Source organism: Ovis aries, chromosome 4 (genome assembly GCF_016772045.2).
Source record: "Ovis aries strain OAR_USU_Benz2616 breed Rambouillet chromosome 4, ARS-UI_Ramb_v3.0, whole genome shotgun sequence".
Taxonomy (NCBI): Eukaryota; Metazoa; Chordata; class Mammalia; order Artiodactyla; family Bovidae; genus Ovis; species Ovis aries.
Genome location: NC_056057.1, coordinates 84985221 through 84991385, shown reverse-complemented (window position 1 = coordinate 84991385; position 6165 = coordinate 84985221). Strand labels below are relative to the sequence as shown.

Below are 6165 nucleotides of genomic sequence, written 5' to 3'. Positions count from 1 at the left end.
CATATTAAGTATCTCATTCTTATATGTAACTTGATTCAGTTATTTGTTGTCTATAGCTACCTCACTTGGGTTGTATCTTTTTCTTAAATTTTAGTACATTTTTTTTCCTATTGAAAACTGGAAAAACACTCCATAGGGAAGGATAAAATCACAGTTCTCATATTCAAGGGAAATGAGTTGTTGGATATGATTTACTGAAACTTAAGATGGGTCTGGATACCATTTTAATTATTTTTACTCACCTAATACTTTCAGCATTGTATTTTATTCACTATTATAATCTTTATCATGAGAACTAATTTGGAACAATTTTCTGTTGCAATGGAAGGATTTGATAATAAAACTGATGAATGGAATTTGATATCTGTTCAAATGTTTCAAAAAGGAATAGGACTCATTTAAAAGCTCTCTGTCCTTTCCTTTTGCTACCACACTGCCGCGATCATGGGTCCTGTGCACACTCCCAGGAAGGGCCTGTCCCAGTGGACTCTGCCCGACAGCCACAGAATCTCCACCTGGCTAAAGCTGACCTCCGACAATGTGAAGGATAGATCTACAAACTGGCCAAGAAGGGCCTGTGTGCTACTTGCTGAGTCGCTTCAGTCATGTCCAACTCTGTGTGACACTATGAACTGTAGCCTGCTAGGCTCCTCTGTCCATGGGATTCTCCAGGGAAGAATACTGGAATGGTTGCACTGCCCTCTGCCAGGGGATCTTCCTGACCCAGGGATCGAAACCACATCTCTATGTCTCCTGCACTGGAAGGTAGGTTCTTTACCACTAGTGCCCCCTGGTAAACCCAAGAAGGGCCTGACTCCCTCACAAATAGGTGTGATCCTGAGAGACTCACATGGTATTACAGAAGTATGTTTTGTGACAGGCAATTAAATATTGAGAATTCTTAAGTCCAAAGGACTTGCTCCTGATTTTCTGAGGATCTTTAGCATTTAATTAAGAAAGCTGTTGCTGTTGGAAAGCATCTTTAGAGGAACCAAAAGGATAAAGATGCTAAATTCCACCTGATTCTGACTGAGAGCCATATTCACCATTGGCTCAATATTATAAGACCAAACGCGTCTTCCCTCCCAATTGGAAATATGAGTCATAAACAGCCTCTGCTCTAGTTGGATAAATTTACCTACTGTACTCAAGCAATAAAGTTATTATATTAACTAGAAAAAAAAGTTCCCTCGAGATAATGACCTTTATTTTTGACAATGGCATGATGTTTAAGACATTAGATTTTTTTTCCTGCAATTCCTAGGTAATTTCAGGTTTCAGAGACCTGTTATATATGGCAATATCAATTCGGGTTTGTTATTTCACATAAGAAAATATAGTTTATTTATGGAAAATCTTGGTAATATGCAACTAGAAATTTTGAAAGGGAGAAACAAAAATGAGCATTTCAAGATAATATCAATGAAGATCTTTTCTTTTATTACATAAAACAGAATGTTATTAAAGTGCAACTCAGAAAAATGTACATATAATTATTTTAATAACAAATCCTCTATAAAATACCTGTCTAGACAATATAAGTTATTGGGAGCAATTAATATTTCCTGAAACATTTATTATGATCATTTCATTTCACAAGATATAGAAATAGCCAAATTACCTCAATAAATTTGGAGCACTGTGGAGTATAATTACTCCTATATCACACTATTGTCCTTGGCTTCTAAATCTCACCTTACTGTTTTTCTTTTATTCTTTTTTTTATACTATTTTTGATGATATATTTGTGTTATAATATATATTTACAATTATCAAGCCTTTTGAAATAAAGCATATTATAAAATTAATAAAGGAATGCACACATACAACCTGAGAGCCAACCCTGATTAGAGTAGCAAAAATGACTTCAGCTATCATCTATCATCTAGAATTGACCATCTCAAATTGGCCAGACTTCCTGCAGAAAATCGTTTTCTTCTTTGCTTAACTAAAGACATAGAAGAGTTAAATAAACCAGGAGTCTGTAAACATTTTCTATAAAGATGCAGAGAGTAAATATTTTAGGATTTGTTGGCTACATGTATTCTTTGTCACATATTCTTGAAGTTTCTTTTTTTTAACCTTTAAATATATAGTTTACTTATAGTTTACATTCTTAGTTTACTATTGTATAAAAACAGGCCTTGGACCTACTTTACCCAGTAAGCATGTGTGACTGCTAAGTTGCTTGAGTCCTGTCTGACTCTTTGTGACCCTATGGACTGTAGCCCACCAGGCTACTCTGTCCATGGGATTCTCCAGGCAAGAATACTGGAGTGGGTTTTCATGCCCTTCCCCAGGAGATCTTCCCAACCCAGGGATCACATCCACATCTCTTTATGTCTGCACTGGCAGGTGAGTTCTTTACCACTGGAAAGTGCTAAGGTATTTTGGAGGCTGCATCCTTCTTACTCAAGGCTGTCTCACACTGCCATGGCATTAACTCTCAAGAAGCCAGGTCTCCTGGTCTGATCCTCACTCTGATACCCTAATAGGAACCTCAGCTACAATCCTCAGTAGTTCCTCTCTGAGCAAGAGTTAGTAACCTGTGGTCATGAAGTGTACTAAGATTTGGAGTTGTACAACATTGATCCAAATTCTAGCTGTGTGTCACCCTGGCAAGGAGGCCTTGTTTAAGTTAAAGGACAAGATGTTCCATTTCCTCCCTAGTAAAATGGGAACACTAAAACCGGTGCTATGTCGATGAACTAAGATGAGATAACACTTGAGAAAACAACTTTCCAGAGCCTAGAGTACTATATAGCTTCAGACCCTGCCAGTTTCCATCTCATCCTTCTGGGCAGCTGCCCAGCAGCAGGAGCAGCAGTAAGTGCTGACATCTTGCAAAAGCCAGTGCTGCAAATACCAGGCTATTCCTTTCTCTCAGGAGTAGGCAAGTTCAGCATTACTCTCAGACTTCTTTCTTTCCACTGAACTCATTGTTTTTGCTGTTCAGTCATTCAGTTATGCCCAACTCTTTGCAACCTCATGGACTGCAGCACACGCTGAACTCATTATCTGCAAGCATTTACCAGGGCACTGTTATTTGTTAAGGCATCTAATCAAAATGTAAAGGCATGGAACTAAAGAAAGCTATTTATGAAAGGCACATTATGGGGGTCTGTTAAAGATTGTCTACTACCCTCCCATTACTTTTGTTTTCTTTTAATGTATTTGTCCTATACATTATTTATTACATATTACTAATTATAATAGGGATACTTAAGTGGAGAATTTTGCCATTTTTAGGATATCTGGTTTAAAATTATGGCTCTCAAAATATGAAAAGGCTGGACTGAATATAATTTAATTTCACAAAATGTTTTGAAATATAAGGTAATATCTAGATTTGAGATAGTATTTTGGATACATCTTCCTCTTAAAGCATATATAGCACTAGCCTAGCCTGTTTCTCTATCCATGTTCATGCTTTCAAGAATACATAGAAGTCAAATACCAATCTATCACTCACTTGTTTTGTTTTCTAACCATTTAGCTGCACGTTCTTTCCAACCCCCTTATAAATGCCTCTTATGCTCTTTCCTTTGGCTTAGATTTTCATTGCCTTTAACTTTATTTCTCAGTATTAGCTCCAAGCTATACACTGTTTAATTAAATCCAAATCTCAATAATCTGCTTTAATCCCCATTAATATGTTCAACAGTAAGACATGTAGGAAAACATGTGCCCCTTATTCCCACATATCTTGTGAATAATGGCATTCTTGTTGGCTACTTCTGTGACCTGGCTGCTGACATCTCAAGTTCTCCAACTGCCATGATTCATGCACAAACGTTTCCATATTTTAAATGCATTCAATTTCCTATAAATATATGGACCTCTTTTTTCTCCTATTAAAATTATGCATTAAATCTCTGACTCCTTTTTCATTTTTCGCAACTGTATATCTACTATTATCTAGTTTACTCACAGTTAGCCATATTTCATTTCCATATTAATTACATTACAGTTCTGATCACAGTATAATGTTCAACATTATTATTTCATTTCATAACAAAATGTATGAAGGCTTCAAAATAGCACGATACATTTTTCTAACATTCTCTTTCTTTTTTCATGGAAAAGTCTAATATAATTCATGAGGCAATTGTCTGAGATAAAAATAATACTGCCTTATCAAAAAAATGTACATAATTAAAAATATTATCATTTCGTATAACAAAATGCCACACAGCCATAAAATGGAGTCAAGCTAGTTTCCTATTTCAAGGATACAACAAAAGGACAAGATTATTTCTAGACGCATTAAGTAATGGGAAAATCTATGCAAGCTGGCTTGCATTTTGATTCTTCAAATTCAAAAGAGATGGAAATTTCAGGAACTATTCAAAAATGGTTTCACTATCTCCTGTATTGGAATTCCATTACGTCCATTAGCTTTGTTCATAGTGATATTTCCTAATGCCCACTTGACTTTGCATTCCAGGATGTCTGGTTCAAGGTGAGTGATCTAAACAAACTGTGGAAAATTCTTAAAGAGATAGGAATAGCAGACCACCTTACCTGCCTCCTGAGAAATCTGTATGCAGGTCAAGAAGCAACAGTTAGAACCAGAAATAGAAAAACAGACTTATTCCAAATTAGGGAAGGAGTACGTCAAGGCTGTATATTGTCACACTGCTTATTTAACTTATATGCAGAGTACATCATGAGAAATGCCAGGCTGGATGAAGCACAAGCTGGAATCAAGATTGCCGGGAGAAATATCAATATTCTCTGATATGCAGATGACACCACCCTTATGGCAGAAAGAGAAGAACTAAAGAACCTTGTGATGAAAGTGAAAGAGGAGAGTGAAAAAGCTGGCTTAAAACTCAACAATCAAAAAACTAAGATTAAGGGATTTAGTCCTATCACTTCATGGCAAATAGATGGGGAAACGATGGAAACAGTGACAGACTTTTATTTTGGGGGCTCCAAAATCACTGCAGATTGCGACCTCAGCCAAGAAATTAAAAGTTGCTTGCTCCTTGGAATAAAAGTTATGACAAACTTAGACAACATTAAAAAACAGAGACATCACTTTGCTGACAAAAGTCTGTCTAGTCAAAGCTATGGTTTTTCCAGTAGTCATGTATGGATGTGAGAGTTGGACCAATAAGAAAGCTGAGTACTGAAAAATTGATGCTTTTGAATTAAGATGTTGGAAAAGACTCTTGAGAATCTGTAGCACAGCAAGGAGATCAAGCCAGTCAATCCTAAATGAAATCAGTCCTGAATATTTATTGGAAGGACTAATGTTGAAGCTGAAACTCCAATACTTTGGCCACCTGATGTGAAAAACTGATTCACTGGAAAAGACTCTGATGCTGGGAAACATTGAAGGCAGGAGGAGAAGGGGATGACAGAGGATAAGATGGTTGGATGGCACCACTAACTCAATGGAAATCAGTTTGAGCAGTCTTTGGGAATTAGTGATTGCCAGGGAAGCCTGGCGTGCATGGGGTCGCAAAGAGTCAGACACAACTGAGCGACCGAACTGTACTCCCTGATCTCCTGTACTCTCTCAGTAAAATCACAAACAACACTCAGATATTACCTATCATCTCTCCACTCTTTGCAGAGGTAGGATTTTTCAATGGCCCTACTGTTCTAGCTTCTGAAGTTTACAGATCACAGTTTGGTCGGTTACAGTGGACGAACATAGAGAGATTTTGCCCATAGCTCATAGTAAAGTAGTCAAGTTTGACCATATGAGGAATACATTTAAAAAGAGTTGCTTTGCTACACTTCTTAGGTACCACCAGGCAGAAATCATGGGCTCTTATTGGAATACTGCCACAATTGCTCTTGACTCTTTTAGGACAGTGAGAAAACTTTCTATAAAACCATCTGATAATCTAACTAGAAACATTTTCTTTTTTCTTTTAAATTTTTAACAGACTCTATTTTTCCTATCTTCTGAAAAATGGTGTATTAGTTTTTATTGCTTCATACCAAATTACCACAAAATTAGCAGTTTAAAATAATACACATTTATTATCTCAAAGTTCATTAGTCAGAAGCATTTGTGGACTCAGCTAGATTCCTTGCCTAGGATCTCACAAGCTGAAAGCAAGATTTCAGCCAGCACAGGTGTTTATCCCAAGAAAGAGAAATTCACTTTCAAGCTTATTCAAGTTGTTGGCAGAATTCTGTTCTTTG

General features: G+C 36.7%; 1 pseudogene; it reads left to right on the top strand.

The window, feature by feature from the left end:
* Nucleotides 1-418: 418 nt before the first annotated feature.
* On the top strand, nt 419-1132 carry LOC106990577 (small ribosomal subunit protein uS15-like; annotated as a pseudogene).
* Nucleotides 1133-6165: the final 5033 nt, after the last annotated feature.